Genomic DNA, 16,038 nt, shown 5'->3' on the forward strand with positions numbered 1-16,038 from the left:
ATGGGTGGTTTATTATAACTTAGTCTAATACCTGTTGGCATAATGGTTACCAGTTATGAAATATACAGGATTCACCTATAGGTCAACTCTGTCTTGGGCCGGTTGTCCAAGCCTTAGCTCTTCACCCTCTCCCTCCCTTCTTCCCTGGCTCAGCTTTGCTCCTGATACCCTCCAGTGGTGCAGGAGGCAGGGAATGGAGGGTGTGTTTCAGTCCTCCCACTTCTTCCACCTTGGGGAGGAGGAGATGGAATGCAACATTTGTCATTCTTCTCCTGCTACAGCAAAGTTCCCCCCTCACAGGAGACAGTCCTCCACAAAATCTCTCTGACATGAATTCCTCTCATGGGCCTCAGTGTTTTCCTAGATGCTCTGGCATGGGTGACCCCTACATGTTGCAGTCTTCCCAGCACCAAACTACAACAGTGAGGATTTCTTCTTCCCACAGAGTCCCGGCCTTCCTCACCTGCAGCCACTGCTCTGGCGTAGGGTCCTCCACGGGCTGCAGGTGGGCATCTGCTTCACTGGTGACCTCCATGGGTGGCAGGGAGGACAGCCTGCCTTCTCACCACAAGCTTCAGGGGGTTCTGCGCTGGCACATGTCCCCCTCCTTTCCCCTCCTTTCTGCCACTGACCTTAGTGTTTTTGCAATTCCTCCTCACAACTCCATCTCCTCCTCCCAGATTTCCCTTCTCAAATGTGTTATCACAGAGGTGTAGCCACCATCCCTAATTGGCTCGACCTTGGCCGGAGGTGGGTCTGACTTGGAGCCGGGGGAGCTTTGAGAAGCTTCTTCCAAGGGGCCACTGCTGTAGCTCCATCCCCCACTACCACTCACTCAAACCCAGGACATATTTTTTTTTTCTTTTTAATTTTTGTAAATGAAAAAATTTACATGTCATTATGCAATTCAAAATGTTAAAATTTGCTAAATATCTATATGCCCACATTGCTGCATGGTCTTTGTTAAAGAAAGATTACACCAAGGGGAACTTCTATATTGTGGATTTCAGTGTGTTGTTGGAACATTTGAGAGAGGTATAAATGAACATCACGTAGGGAATGGCCAGTCTAACCACACAGAGAAAGAGCTCCATGTGGCTTAATTTACCTATTGAACCAGTCCATGTTGCAACAGTTAATATCCTTCCAGTACTCAAGTTAGCTCATAAAAATCTTGCTCAGCATTTGTAAAATATACTGCAACATGCAAGGTGCATATAGCTTGAGAAGAAATGGCCATGATAGATGCTAATAGGATTTTATTTTTCAGGGACTTTCTTGTTGCCTTAGCTACTTGTTAGAGAATTTTTTTTTCAGATTTAATGTATAAAGTGCGGAAAGCAGTCTGGATTTCTTTGTGGACATGAGTAGAAAGGATTCATTAGCCTGTGTATACCTAAACCATCAGCTGGTAGGGAGAAAGTTTTTTGTTGTTCTCATCCACTGCTTCCTACTTTTCTTTTGTCATCAGACTCATTGTCACCCATGAACATATGGTGCACAAAGAAAATGTTGTTCATGTGATACTACCCATCTAAGGGATTTTTTTTTTTCCATAGGTCACCCTGTAGATTTTTTGTCACCTACAGTGATCAGTAGAAAAATTGTTGTTTAACAGCCACTTTACGTGAACGATAATAAATCACAGAAGAGAACTCAATTTTTTATGCTTTTTTCGGCAGAAGTAATTGATTCTTCCTAATCATCTCTTCTTCAAATCTATTTTGAAAATTATAAGCTGTATGACAATAAAATAATTAAAGTATCTTGCTTTAGTTCAGGCCCTTATTATTTGTTTTAATATGCTTACAGTTAGTTAAGAACTTAGCGTCTAAATGACAGCTAGTTATATAAAGATTTTCAGAAATGAGATAATATAGCACCTTCAATATACTTTACAAGTGATTTTTTTCCTCCCCTAGATTTAACATTCAGTCTCTTACAACAGGATTACAGTTGTAAACACTAAATCTTTTCACTCCTTCTTAATTTTGCATTTGCATTAATTGTTAGCCCAACTTTAGAATTCAGAGCATGGATCTCCTTCATATGAATAAAAAACATAGTCACAGAAAATGTAATGCCTCCTCTCTATGATTTCACATACTTTTATTATTGTCCTGGTTTGGGCTGGAATAAAGTTGGTTGTTTTTGTTGTTGTTGTTGTTGTTGTTTTTGTTTTTGTTTTTTTTTTTTTTTCCCTAGTAGCTGGTATAGTGCTATGTTTAGGATTTAGGATGAGAATAATGTTGATAATGCACTGATGTTTTAGTTGTTGCTAAGCAGTGTTTATACTAAGTCAAGGACTTTTCAGCTTCTCATACTACCCTGCCAGCAGAGGCTGGGAGTGCACAAGACGCTAGGAGGGAACACAGCAAGGACAGCTGACCCAAACAAGTCAAAGGGTATTCCATATGACATCATGCCCTGTATATAAATTAGGGGGAGTTGACCAGGGGATATCATGGTTTGGGGACTGGCTGGACATCAGTCAGCGGGTGGAGAGCAACTGTATTGTGCATCACTTTTTTTTGTAGATTTCTTAATTATTATTATTCCCGCACCCCCTTAATTTTCTGTCCTATTAAACTGTCTTTATCTCAACACATGAGTTTTATTTTCTTTTTTTTTTTTTTTTTTCTCCTTTTCTGATTCTCTCCCTTATTCCACTGCAGGGGGTATGTGAGCAAGCGGGTGTGTGATATTTAATTGCTGGCTCGGGTTAAACCATGGCAGTGCTTTTACGTTTTTACATCAACAATTATATATTAAGCCACCATGACGTGGGAATTAAAAATGAATCACTGCAAAGTACTGCAACTGTTAATTTTATATGTAATTCAATGAACCTATAGCATTAAGTGTTTCTTCTCTGCCATGGTATGTGAACTTAAAATAAGTATATAATAACCTATTCTAATTCTGAACTTCAAAGTTGTGCCAAAGTGATTAATACAAAGCCAAAAAGATATCAGTTTTTGCTGGTAATGTAAAAATATTAGAATGCTTCAAACAAAATGTGTTTGGTGTCAGAATAAGATTTTTATGATTAACTGGCTTTTCAGAAAAAATAATTAAGGTTTATAAATGTCTTAGAATTTGCTATGATTTGCAATTTTTCTGTCTACAAAAAATTACTCATAATAGTGTATGTAGTGTATATTTTATTGTCCCAAGTATTGCTGATCTTTTATTATGTAACATACAGGATATCAAAAGAAAAAAAAATCCTTTAATATAATGAATGCATAAAAGCTTTGTTGCTGGTGATTATATAGTTTATATGCAAATAAGAATAAAATGCATAGGGCAGTAAATGTAATTTTTGCAATTCATAGTAAAAAGCTGTGGGAAGTGTCCAGCAAACCCAGGGGTTCACTGGTCAGCAGGCAAAAGACCATGGTGGGGCTAAGCCTGTTGGTGACTGTGGGGTCATTCTCACACTCAGCCAGGAGCAGCCAGAAGGAAGCAGCCCAGGGTGAGGAAAAATATAAAAATAAAGGCAAGAAGATCCCAGTACTGAGGAGTAGGGGACCCCCACCATGAACATCGTATTTGTCTCAGGAAAGACCTCAGGATGCTGTTGACTCACCATAGCCCTCCTTCTTGAGGAAGATTCCCCTGTCACCTTCAGGATATCAAGAGATATTGGAAGGGTAATATCCAGGAAGGGCTTTCTAATGTAACAATTTGTACTACATTTTTTATGGAGGATATTCTGATTTGAATTATTAGATTATTAATGTATAAATTACACCAATATTAAATTCTTATCTGTGTATATATATGATGGTTTGTTTTGGGTTTTTTTTTTTCTCATTAAAAAAATATTTTGAGACTTACAATGTGTAAGTTAGCCACAGTTTTAAAAATTTGTACTCACTGGTGAAGTTAAACAAGTATTTAATTTTCAGATAAACCAAAACAGAGTGAATTAGTCAGTATGTATCCAATAAATGTCTAGTTTCCCTTGGTCATGAAATGTGCTTACCAAGACAATATGGGGCTCCCAGCTGAAGTGGGTCAGGGCAGTTACAGCCCTGGGGTTCTTGCCAACAGACTGATAACCTAACCCCAAAGTTAAGAATATTAAATAAAATAGTTAAATTTTAAAATCCATGCTGTTTCAGTCAGTCATATACAGTGTTACAGTGTTACACTGTGACAGTTAATGGTACTTCTACCTGATTAGGTTGATTTGAGGAATAAAAAGTTTCTTCATTTGAAAGAGAACATAAAAATTGCTCTTTCGGTACATGTTGCTCACTACAGTGAATTCATTTGTTTCTGGTTCTCACAATTGTTTATTTTCAGAAAAATAGACTTTGAATCCTTAGATTATTTTAATACCATTACATGGTTGAGTACAACTGATAAAGTCAGTGGAGCTACCACTATAATAAGCAATTGCTCCGTGAACATTCCGTTCTTCCTCATAAACATTTTTATATCTTTGTTATCAGGTTTAAACATTTCTGAGCCTGACATTCAGAACTTGACTCTTCATTTACATTTTTTTCAAAATATTCAGTCATTTTTATTTTTTCAAATTGTCTTCCCTATTGTTAAAACTAAACATAGATACAGACTCCCTTTGAAAGTCTGCTCTTGAGAGTATATTAAAACATTTCAGTTTATGCATGTGTTATACATATTTTGTCTTGATAAAGTTGGCAAATGAGAAAAAATATTAAATATAATTTAATAAAAACATATATGCATGTGAGTTCACTCTCTTAAAACCTCTTACCCACCTATGTCTTATAATATAGATCCACTCATTCAGTTGTCTGGAATATTTTAACTCTGGTAATCTATTTCATTATTGAAGTCCTCAGCATAAAAGACTTGTGAGTTATTTTTAAGTGCTAAGAAATGTCTTTCCAGAAAGATATGTGTCCAGTGTTTGTATACCCCTGTGGCAATCCGAACTCAAATTTCCTAATTCCCCAGAAAAGCTTAATATGTTGTAGTTCCGGACTAGGAGCTTCACTGATGATGCTGAAACTCATTTTTGGCATAATAATCTAGAGGATATAATACTTGTCTAAGATGTGGGGAACATGGATACTAGACATTCTTTCTGCAGTGCATTCTTCACTGTCTCAGTCATAGCACTGAGAAACCCAAGTGCAAAACCAGGAACAAGTATTTTCTAGAGGTTTACTGTGCTCTTAATGGAGAAGAAAAAAATGTTTGACTTAAGAAAAATATTTTCCTCTGCAGATATTGAAGATTTTTTCCTCTATGACTATATGAAATGTTTTAGGGGAATAAGCTTATCCTCCAGGGTTAGACACCTAAAATTTAGTGGGAAATGTGCAAAGATTAAAATTTGAGTATAATAGATGGGGTTCTATCACTTGTTATTTGCCAAAATATTGTCAAACTTGAAGTATTCCTCTATGATATTTCAGTTTCCATGGACCATTATTTTCTCACAGCAATTTATTCTAAGAGAAAATTGCTAGCCATGTTTAAAACACAAAGTGTAAATTTGTATTAATAACATAAAAATATTAATATATTAAGCAAGAATGACCACTGAAGAAGCAAGTTATTTATAAGCACTTATTTATTGCTATGAAAATACAAGAGAAATGAAATGGTATTGAAGTCAAACATCACACATGCTGTTAGTTATATGCACTATATACAAAACAAATATAACTTTAAGGGTTAAATATGAGTCATCTGAGCAATTTTGCTATAAAAGGAATCACTACTTTTGCAATTCTAGTGGATGAAAATTTTGGAGTTTTTTCCTTATTTTAGCTCTTCTGGGAGCCTTGCCAATATCAAACTTCATGCTACTTGATGCTAGCCAAGGCAACATTTGCTCAGTTTCAGCTGAAAGATGATTCTTCCGGTTAACAGCCTTGCAAAGTCATCCTGGAATTCAAGTGTTAATGAATGTGTGGTCATGTCTAATATAAAAAGTGAAAATGTGGCCAGAATTTGTTGTTGAAATTAAAACTTAATGAACGGTTCTGTCATCAATCTATAAGGCACAATAGAATTTAAGTTACTTTTTCTTTTTTTTTTTTTTTTTTTTTTTTTTTTTTTCCCCTGAAAGAATAAGAAGCTATGTGTTGGGAGATAATGGACATGTGAGCAATCCTACACATGTGCACACCTCGGCAAGGACGTAGAACAAAGAACTCAGCAACCAACTCCAGGAGATGAGTTGGGCGGAGAAAGACATTTGAGTGTGGCGCTTATTATCCAATCGTGAGAAGGCTTGAAGCACGTGGACAAAGCTAACTGTCCAATCATAAGGATTGTACCACGTACCGTTCACGTGCACAGGAGAAACCTATAAAAGGGCTTGCTTACCTTCAATAAACGGGCATTGTTTGATCATACTGGTCGTGTGCGTGTCCGTATCTCCCGCAGCTATGAATGCAAAATGCATATATGAAGCATATCCTTTCAGTGAGAAACCAACCCATACAAGTAACTGCTTTGTTAAACAACACTTCATATATTAAAACTGAGTGTCTCTACCCATCATTTGCAAATATTAAAATGAATTTCCTTAAATGTACTCAAAAAAACCCTAAATGCAGTCTTAAATAGGGTGTCTGCCTTAAAACAATTAATTAAATAAAGTGACTGGCTCCTTGAATAATATAAAACAATAACTCTAGTATTTGAACAACTGATTAATTGACATGATTTTGTTTTTACCTTGTCATTTCAATTCGGTGGATAATACTGTACACAACTTAATAAAAATTGCTTAAAAGCAATGAAGGAAGCAAATGTATTAATTTTATTTGCATAATGTTATCAGTGGGATAACTCAGTAGATACTGCAAAAAAGGGTTCATCACAATTGTGTAAATTGTTCCATCACACAAATGGCCCTTACTTGGACAGTTTGAGAAAGAAAATGAATAAATGAAAATGAAAAATGAAAATCAATTTTGAGCTCCTTGATCACAATTTGATAGTCACACTTAAATGTGTTGTAAGCAATTTATTTTAAAGGGTATGAAGGGCTTGAATTGCTGTTTTCTGGAAATGAGGGGTTTACACTGATTTAATTTTTATCAATGAAGTTACAATTATGTCTTGAAAGATGGATTTAAATTATAACAATTTCCCAAGATTCAAAGGTCTGAATCTCAATTCAATCTTTTGCATACATTATGAGAACCACACTTCGGCTGTGACTATTTAATTCACTTCACGAATGAATTAAATTGTGACCATACATATCTTAGAAAAAGAAACGTACCAGTCAACGTTTAAAAAAGTGAAAGCCTAAAGCCTTCAAAGTTTATATTTTAGCAACCAGCTATACGTGCAAAATGCCAACTATCTTTGTTTCAATGGCAGGTGTTAGAAGCAATTCAGGAAGATGCATGCTCAGAGCAATTCAGTGAACCATGAAAAAGATTATTCCTGGCTTTAATAGGCACTGGGTTCAGGTTCTCATAAAGGATTTCAGAGACTTATTTTGAACATGCATAATAAATTGAAGAACAGAACAGACAATATAATAATACTACTTCACTGATCTAATTCCTGTGCTTGTCATGATAGTCAATTTTCTGTTTTCTTTCCTTGTTCAACATAGTCTAAATATTTAAGTTTTCTAACTGTGCGATTATTGATCATACACTATCTTGAAACTCAACCTATTATAGAGGATGTCTGACAGCAACATTAGGCCTAAAGTTTCTCTGCTACTCTGACTTTTCCCTGCACTGGGACATGTTTCTCTCCTAGTCTCACTGCTAACACTGGGCAGACATAGAGATGCTGAAGCTGCGTAAACAGGGCATATTTAGTGGTGATGAGAAGTAGCTATAGAGTTTTCCTCCTTTATTCCTACTTTACAAATCCATTAGCTATTTATTCTTTACTAAGAATACAAGGGCGTTTGGACAATGCCCTTAATAAGATGCTTTAACTTTTGATCAGCCCTGAAGTGCTCAGGCAATTGGACTAAATATTCTATTCTATTCTATTCTATTCTATTCTATTCTATTCTATTCTATTCTATTCTATTCTATTCTATTCTATTCTATTCTATTCCCCTTCAGATACATCTCAGATAAGAGCAGAAAGGGAAGTTTTTCATTACATTGTTGAGGGAAGTACTGGTGTGCTTGAAGGAACACGGCTGATACCTCATAGTCTATTCATTTGTTGAGGATTTTTTGCTAGTATAGCAATCCATATAAGGCATAAGTCTCCATATCTCATGTAATTAATATTCTTCCTCAAGGTACCTCATCTATTTATACTGGGAATGCATGTTTATTCAGAGATCCTAGGCCGGCTTATGAGTTGACAGAGCCTTCATGTTCTTCCCAGGTTTATAACAGAACAGGATCATTGCTGGGTAATATCAGAGAGAGAGCTTGACTAGATATTCTTCACATTGGTTACATTAACTCTATATTAAGACTTGTGCCGCATTATTCACATGTGGTTCTTTCCAGCTTCAAAATTGTGTCTAAGTCAAATGGTACTAAGATAAGTCAAATCCTCTAATTTCCTCATTATACAGACTCTTATTACTCTTAAACTCAAAGGTTTTATGAAAATGTTATCACAAAATAGTTATAGATATTCCATCAAATGTGATATTAAAATATAATTAATTTTCAGCTTTTCCCTACTACCATTTTAAATTTTTATTTAGTCTAATTAATGTATTTAGCATTCTGCTGCAATACTGTACAATATTTCTAAATGTTTATAAAATTAAAACTTATAGCTATTAAAAAATTCTGAAGGTTTTACTCCAAAATGTTAAAATTTCGTAAACACGTGTCTCAAGAAGGAAGGAGAATGTTACCAAAGTCTAGAAGCTCTAATTTTAATCATTATTAAAAATGAAATGAGAAAGTGAAATTACTAATGGGAAAACTCCATAAAAAGCATCGTGCAGTAACTGTTCTTACACATGCTTTTAGTCAACTTCTAGGCAAAATTAAGCGAGCATATTCAGAAAGATACAGTTTCCACATGCTTATGTTTAGCAATAGAGTTACAAAGCAATCTGTACATTTCAGTGTATTTAACTATTAATTTTGTTAGCTATCCAGCCTTGGAAGTGTCTAGCACTTTTAAGTAGGTCAGTTCCTTCTTTTTTCCAGAGATACAATGGAAGGCCAAGAGGCATGCTTATGAAAGCATTTGCTACACTCTTAATCTTTCTTGTTAAAGCTGGAATGCCACAGGATTTTTCCATTTGTTAATGAACACAAAAAATCTGATATCACTACTTGACAACAGCAATTAAGATATGGCCATTATATTTGCATAGTCTCTTAAGAAAAAAAAGATTCAAGTATGGCTCTAAGGCACAAAATCTGCATAATGCATGTACCACACACACCAGCAGTAATTGGATAGATTGCTATAAACAGTATGTTAAACCCCTTGTATATTCCTTGTAAACTTTGATTGATTGTTTCTGTTTAACTCATGCCCTTGTGTATCTCTTTTGAGAACTATACTAGACCTACATAGAATTAAATACTCCTAGCTCACAATGGGCTCCTAATACATTACAATATCTTTAGAAGACAGACTTGATTTTTAATGAGCATGTATTATTCTTGAAGCACTACTTTTTGAAATCCGAGCTTAGATGATTAGAAAATCTGATTAGGAATCAGAAGAAAATTGGTCTCAAAAGACCGTGTTAAAATGGTTAAACAGGTTCCTTAGTGTTGTTTATAAAAAAACAATAGTGTTATTTATAAAAAATTCTCACACTAAAATGATTTAACATATTGTTATTCAAACAGTACAGGTTTGATAATGGAAATATTTAAAAGATATTTTAAATATATATGTTAATGTGGATGGTTTATATATAGTTATGAATTAAAAAGTAATGTTATAAAAAACACATTCCTATTAGAATTTTTGACATGAAATTCAACATCTACATACATAGAATGCAATGTTTTTTATATTAGTCTGTTTTAAAATCCTACTTCAGGACTTGCACATGATGGGTACATATGTGGTTGTCTTTACAGGCAGGAGCCCTAGCATACAGACCCAAACTGCTTCTCTGACAACCTATATCTCTTTCCTTCTAATAAATGTTATACATCCCTGGTATAATGATTTTTTTTTTTTCATTGTACTGGCCTAAGTGAAAAATCACTGTCCACCACCAATTTCAGTTACTGATGCCCCTTCATTAGAATAACTGTGGCATAGGATGTCTATGCATGAACTTCATACACAGAAGAACTGTAGGAGACTTTTGGGATCCAGCATGGACCTTCATATTAGCAATTACATGATGGTTATTTGCTAATAGACCCTCACATAGGCATGTATTACCATTAGAGACATCCTGGACATCCAGAACATCCACACTGGATTGGAGAGACATAAGGACTGATGAGAAAGGAAAGGAACAGGTGATGCATGCTCTGGAACAGCAGCTGAAGGCCAAGTAGTCAGAGTTATCTATGACCATTAGTATGCTAAATCACACTTTGGTATCTGTACAGATGCTTAACCGCAACCTTGTTCTACAAGCAGTAAATAAACAGGAAGCTTTGGAGAAAGGATGTGTTAGCAAAACAAGATTTTGCTCACTATCTTTACACAATTATTAAGTATAATTTCTTTTGTTGTTTAACTTTCCTCAGCATCAGTGTTGCACCTGTCTGTATTGTTTTATAAAAACCCATTAAGTAAATGGTAGATGTTTAACCTCAAGTGTAAAGATTAGATGTCTTTCTGGCAAATACTTTAAACTTCTCTAATTTGTATTTGTCAGACCTAAACAAAAGTGCCAGAAACTTTTATTGGTGAACAGTTCTTCATGATGATTTTATCCATGTTTTTTCCTAGTTGTTGATGTACAAGTTATACCTTGCTTTGGTAAAGGAATTTTAAGCATGAAAGTCTATATTTCACTAGTAGTCTTCTGTATGCTTTTCTTCCTTGTAATGAGGAAGTAACCCCAAAAATACATTTTTTTTTTTTAAATTACTACTTTGATGTGAAAATAATATTGACTCAATGAATGACCATATATCAAGACAACTTTTTTTTTTTTTCCCTCAACACTTTTGTTCACCAAAAACTAGTGTTCAGTGTTGCATTTTTCAGATATTCTGATAACGGGCGTTGTACTGGATTTGGTTGGGATGGAGTTAGCTTTCTTCATAGCAATCCATATGGTGTCATGGCTTGGATTTGTGACCAACACACTGGTGTTTTAGCTATTGCTGAAATCAAGGTTTTAGCTGTTTATCAACTCTTCCTGCACTGGCGACTAGACTGGGAGTACACAAGAAGTTGGGAGGAGACACAGTCAGGACAGCTGACCCCAACTAACTAAAGGGATATTTCATACCACATAACATCATGCTCAGCAATAAGAAAGGAGAGGAGGTGGGTTTTGAGTAGGTGCCCATTACTCAGAGACTGGCTGGGTGTTGGTCTACTTGTGGGAGGTGGTGAGTGACTGCTTTTGCATAACTTTTTTTGGTAGGGTTTTTTGTTGGTTTTCTCCCCCTTCATTCTCTCTTCTTCCTCTTCCTTTTATTTATTGAACTGTCTTTATCCCAACCCACAACTTTTATTTCTTTTGCCCTTTGTATTCTTTTCCCTGTTCCGCTACAGGGTGGGGACAGTGAAGGAGTGGCTGCCTGGTTCTTAGCTGCTGGCTGGGGTTAACCCACCACAAAGGATGAGTATTACAAATTAAAATATTTCAAAAAATGTGAAAATTATTCCTTATAAGTTCCTCAAAAGTGAGAAAAATTCAATCTTATAAAAACACATACATTTAATCTTTTAAGAATACATACAATTGGCCAGTACTTGAATATTAGAAAAAGATTATTTTATTTTATTTTTTCCAGTTGGAATGGCTAATTATTTGAAACTAGAGATGGGCTTCTAAATATGTGTGAAAGACTTTGAATATGTTCAGTATTGCTGATACTTAAGAGCAAAATAAAAAAGAAAAAACAACAGTGACAGTAATTGCATTTCCATCTTCATATTCTCATTAAGAACATATATTTCCCAACAGTAAAAGCCAAACAGCACATGAAGTAAGTTAGGCAGAAACTCTCAAGAAACAATGAGCATACTTTTTTTCAAATGCAAAACCAGCTCCACAGATTGAATGAAGACAGACGAACTTAAACAAATATTTTTTTTTTTTAAACTATAAAATGTAGTGTAGTGATAATATTAAAAACTTTGGTTGAAACATACGAGTCCATAAAACATAAAATCTTCAATATTAATGCATCAAACATCCCACAAGATTATTTTTATAGCTTTCTTCCCTTCCAGAGACATCATCAAATTATGCCAAATCTCAAAGATTCAGTTGTAAAGATTTCATTCACTTCTTTGACTTAGTCCCAATAGCTAGATTAAAAAGAAAGAAAGAAAAGAAATGCATAAGGGATGTACTATCTACTTTGTATTAATTTCTATCTACTAGAGTTATTAATCTTAGCACAAAAGTATTTGAACTAGAAATGTGTTCTTTGCATTTAAGTAGTCCGTTATGAATATTTTTTAAAGTCTAGCATTCCTGGGAATTATATTAATTGTTAACCTGTGATCAGGTTCATTTTTATATCTTATCTGTCTTTGTAAGAGGAAATATTACCTGGCTCCACTGTAGCTGAAACCACACTGACATTGTGTGCTACAAATTGAAGCTTAATATTGTCGGCTGCTGAAAAATGATGAGGGAGGTGTCAGAGCAATGTTTTAAAATCTTTTTTAGTTTCACAGGAACCATAAAGTGAAATGACAGAAAAGGAGGTGACGTACAATGCAGCTATATCCTGTTCTAGCTTTTAGGTTAAATTAGGCCATTTCGACAAAAGTTAAATCTCTGGCAGTATTTGGAGCAACATCTTGTTCAAGCCTCAGGCTGGTTTCCATCAGTTATCCTAGTGTAATCCTATGGCTTGTTTTCTATTCCACTTTATTTATCTGATGCTTTCTACACTCTTATTTAGAAACTCTCTTGAAGCACTGTACAATTCATTATTTTCATATAACTATCTTCTCCCATTTATCTTTATATTTTACTGACCATTCCCCCACTGATTCTTCAGAAAATCCTGCTGTTACCCTATCCTTGTGTAAAGGGCCAATGATAGGCCAAAAATTTGTGTATATAGAAAAGAACCCCACTTTTTCTTTTTTTCTTTTTTTCTTTTTTTTTCTTTTTTCCCCACAGTGGATTCAGTGTCTTAGACCAAGTACCATTAAGGTGAATATATTGCTAGAATGTTTTTATGATCTCTGTGCAACTGTGTACTAATGGCTGTTTCTGTCTTTTGTTTTCCTGAGTGCATGTAAATCACTTGATAAAAAAAGGGCCCATAAAGTTACCCATAAAATAGGTCTCCCAAAGACCTACTCTTTTAGGTTTGTTTGAGTATCTATAAGCATGAAAAAAACTTTAATCTCAGGAATCTCAGTGGGTGAATGCTGAGGCTTCTCAGAGAGCTGGATTTGAGTAAAAGTATTAGCTCTGAGCTCCTGATTGTGCTGTGAAGAATCTCAGTCCACAGTCACAATTCCAAACAATTAACTTGAACATCAAAGACTAAGTCTTAATTTTATCCTATTTATCTATAAATTGCAAGAAAATAGATTAAAACTATTGTTACTTAAAAGTCTAAATATGGGAAAATATGGATGTTCTAAAGATTTGGACATTAAACTGAGATGAAGGAAGCTCAGGTGAATGTAATCAGTGTTGTGACTGTAAATAATGGATTTAACCATTGTTTTATTCTGCTTTATTTCAACGAATTTTTAAACCTAGCTTAAAATAAAATTCTGCTATTAATACTTCTACATTTTGTATATCATTGTCATAAGCACTTATCAAAGGAGATCATATATCAGTTCAAGTAGATCAATAAATTATCCTTTTTATCTTTTTTTTCTTCTTTTTTTTTAACATGTCTTCAAGTAAAAAGATTTCTTAGGCTTCCTTTTCCCTTCTTGTGTTCAGCACTGGGGCCGCCAGTGTAAGAAACACATGGTCCTGCTCAAGTGGGTGCAGGGGAAGGCACAAAGATGATCAGAGGGCTGAAGTACCTTCCTTATGAGAACAGGCTGAGAAAGTTGAAGTTGTTCAGCCTAGAGAAGAGAAGGCTCTGGGAAGACCTTAGAGTAGTCTTCTAGTACTTAAAGGGGGTCTACAGGAAAGATGGGGAGGGACTCTATCAGAGAATGTATTTAGGAGTAACAGTTTTAAACTGAAAGAGGGTAGGTTCAGATTAGATATAAGGAATAAATTCCTTACTGTGAGGGTAGTGAGACGCTGGCACAGGTTGCCCAGAGAAGTTATGGATGGGTCCTCCGTGGCAGTGTTTAAGGCGAGGTTGGACAGGGCTGTGAGAAACCTGATGTAGTGGAAGACAGACAGATGGGAAAGAGGGAGGAGGGAGAGAGGAGGGAAGTGAGAAAGTAAAAAAAGCAAGAAAGCTGGCATGAAAGCAAGAGAGCAAGTGAGAGAAAAAGAGGAAAAGAAGGGAAAAAAGAAAAAAGGAAAAAGAAAAAAGAAAAAAGAAAAAAGAAAAAAGAAAAAAGAAAAAAGAAAAAAGAAAAAAGAAAAAGAAAAAAGAAAAAAGAAAAAAAAGAAAAAAGAAAAAAAAAAAGAAAAAAAGAAAAAAAGAAAAAAAAACCCACAAAAACAAAAACAAAAAACCAAGAGCCGAGTCCAGGGGTCAGATCCCTTCCCTGTCCCTGCTGGCCACGCTAGTGCTGACACAAGCCAGGATGCCATTGGCCTTCTTGGCCACCTGGGCACACTGCTGGCTCCTGTCCAGCCGGCTGTCAATCAACACCCTAGGTCCCTCTCTGACTGGCAGCTCTCCAGACACTCCTCCCCAGGCCTGTAGCGCTGCTGGGGGTTGTTGTGGCCCAAGGGCAGCCCCCGGCATTTGCCCTTATGGAAACTCCCCCAGTTGGGCTCAGCCCATGGCTCCAGCCTGTCCAGGTCTCTCTGCAGAGCCTCCCTACCCTCGAGCAGATCAACACTCCCACCCAACTGGGTGTCAGCTCCAAACTGACTGAGGGTGCACTCGATCCCCTCGTCTAGATCATCCATAAAGATGTTAAACAGGAGTGGCCCCAACACCGAGCCCTGGGGGACACCACTCGTGACCGGCCCCCAAGTGGATTTAACTCCGTTCACCCACAACTCTTTGGGCCCGGCCATCCAGACAGTTTTTACCCAGCAAAGCGTGTGCCCATCCAAGCCACGAGCAGCTAGTTTCACCAGGAGAATGCTGTGGGAAACGATGTCAAAGGCCTTACTGAAGTCAAGGTAAACAACATCCACAGCCTTTCCCTCATCCAATAAGCAGGTTGCCCTGTCGTAGGAGATCAGGTTTGTCAGGCAGGACCTGCCTTTCATAAACCCATGCTGACTGGGCCTGAGCATCTGGTTGTCCCTCATGTGTTGTGTGATGGTACTCAGGATGAGCTGCTCCATCAGCTTCCTGGGCACTGAAGTCAAACTGACAGGTCTGTAATTTCCCAGATGATCCTTCTGACCCTTCTTATATATGGGTGTCACACTGACCAATTCCCAATCTGTTGGGACCTCCCTGGTCAGCCAGGACTGCTGGTAAATGATGGAAAGCGGCTTGGTGAGCTGTTTTGCGGATCAGGGATACCAATTAGACTCAGACACCAGAGTGAAAAAGACCAGACGTATTTTACTCATAATAACTAAATAATGTAAAAGAACAATACAGAAAACATAAAATAAGAAAAGATAGAACAATGCACTTTAACAAATAGAAAAATACCATGTAATGCATCAAATCATTTCTGCCTGAGAAAGAGAATAGTCATTAAGAAAGATCCATCACCACTTGCATACATCACCATCACCCAGCCCCGCAGTGGCCGGGCAGCCCCGGTTACAGCGAGGGTTTGCAGAGCCTGTCCTGGCAAGGGGGAAATCCTACGCGGTGCGTCCCCCATAGGTGAGGCTGCCAAAGTCACTGCAAATGGGCCCAGCTTTATATCCCCCAAAATCAG

The 16,038-nt window shown here is 36.4% G+C and overlaps 1 long non-coding RNA gene across 1 annotated transcript; it reads left to right on the forward strand.

The window, feature by feature from the left end:
• The first annotated feature begins 482 nt into the window (after positions 1 to 482).
• On the forward strand, positions 483 to 15,486 carry LOC113489526. Its single transcript, XR_003400049.1, has 3 exons — positions 483 to 581; positions 798 to 808; positions 15,476 to 15,486. It is a non-coding gene; the product is annotated as an uncharacterized LOC113489526 (long non-coding RNA).
• Positions 15,487 to 16,038: the final 552 nt, after the last annotated feature.

This window comes from Athene cunicularia (genome assembly GCF_003259725.1).
Source record: "Athene cunicularia isolate RWA chromosome 1 unlocalized genomic scaffold, athCun1 chr1_part2, whole genome shotgun sequence".
Taxonomy (NCBI): domain Eukaryota; kingdom Metazoa; phylum Chordata; class Aves; order Strigiformes; family Strigidae; genus Athene; species Athene cunicularia.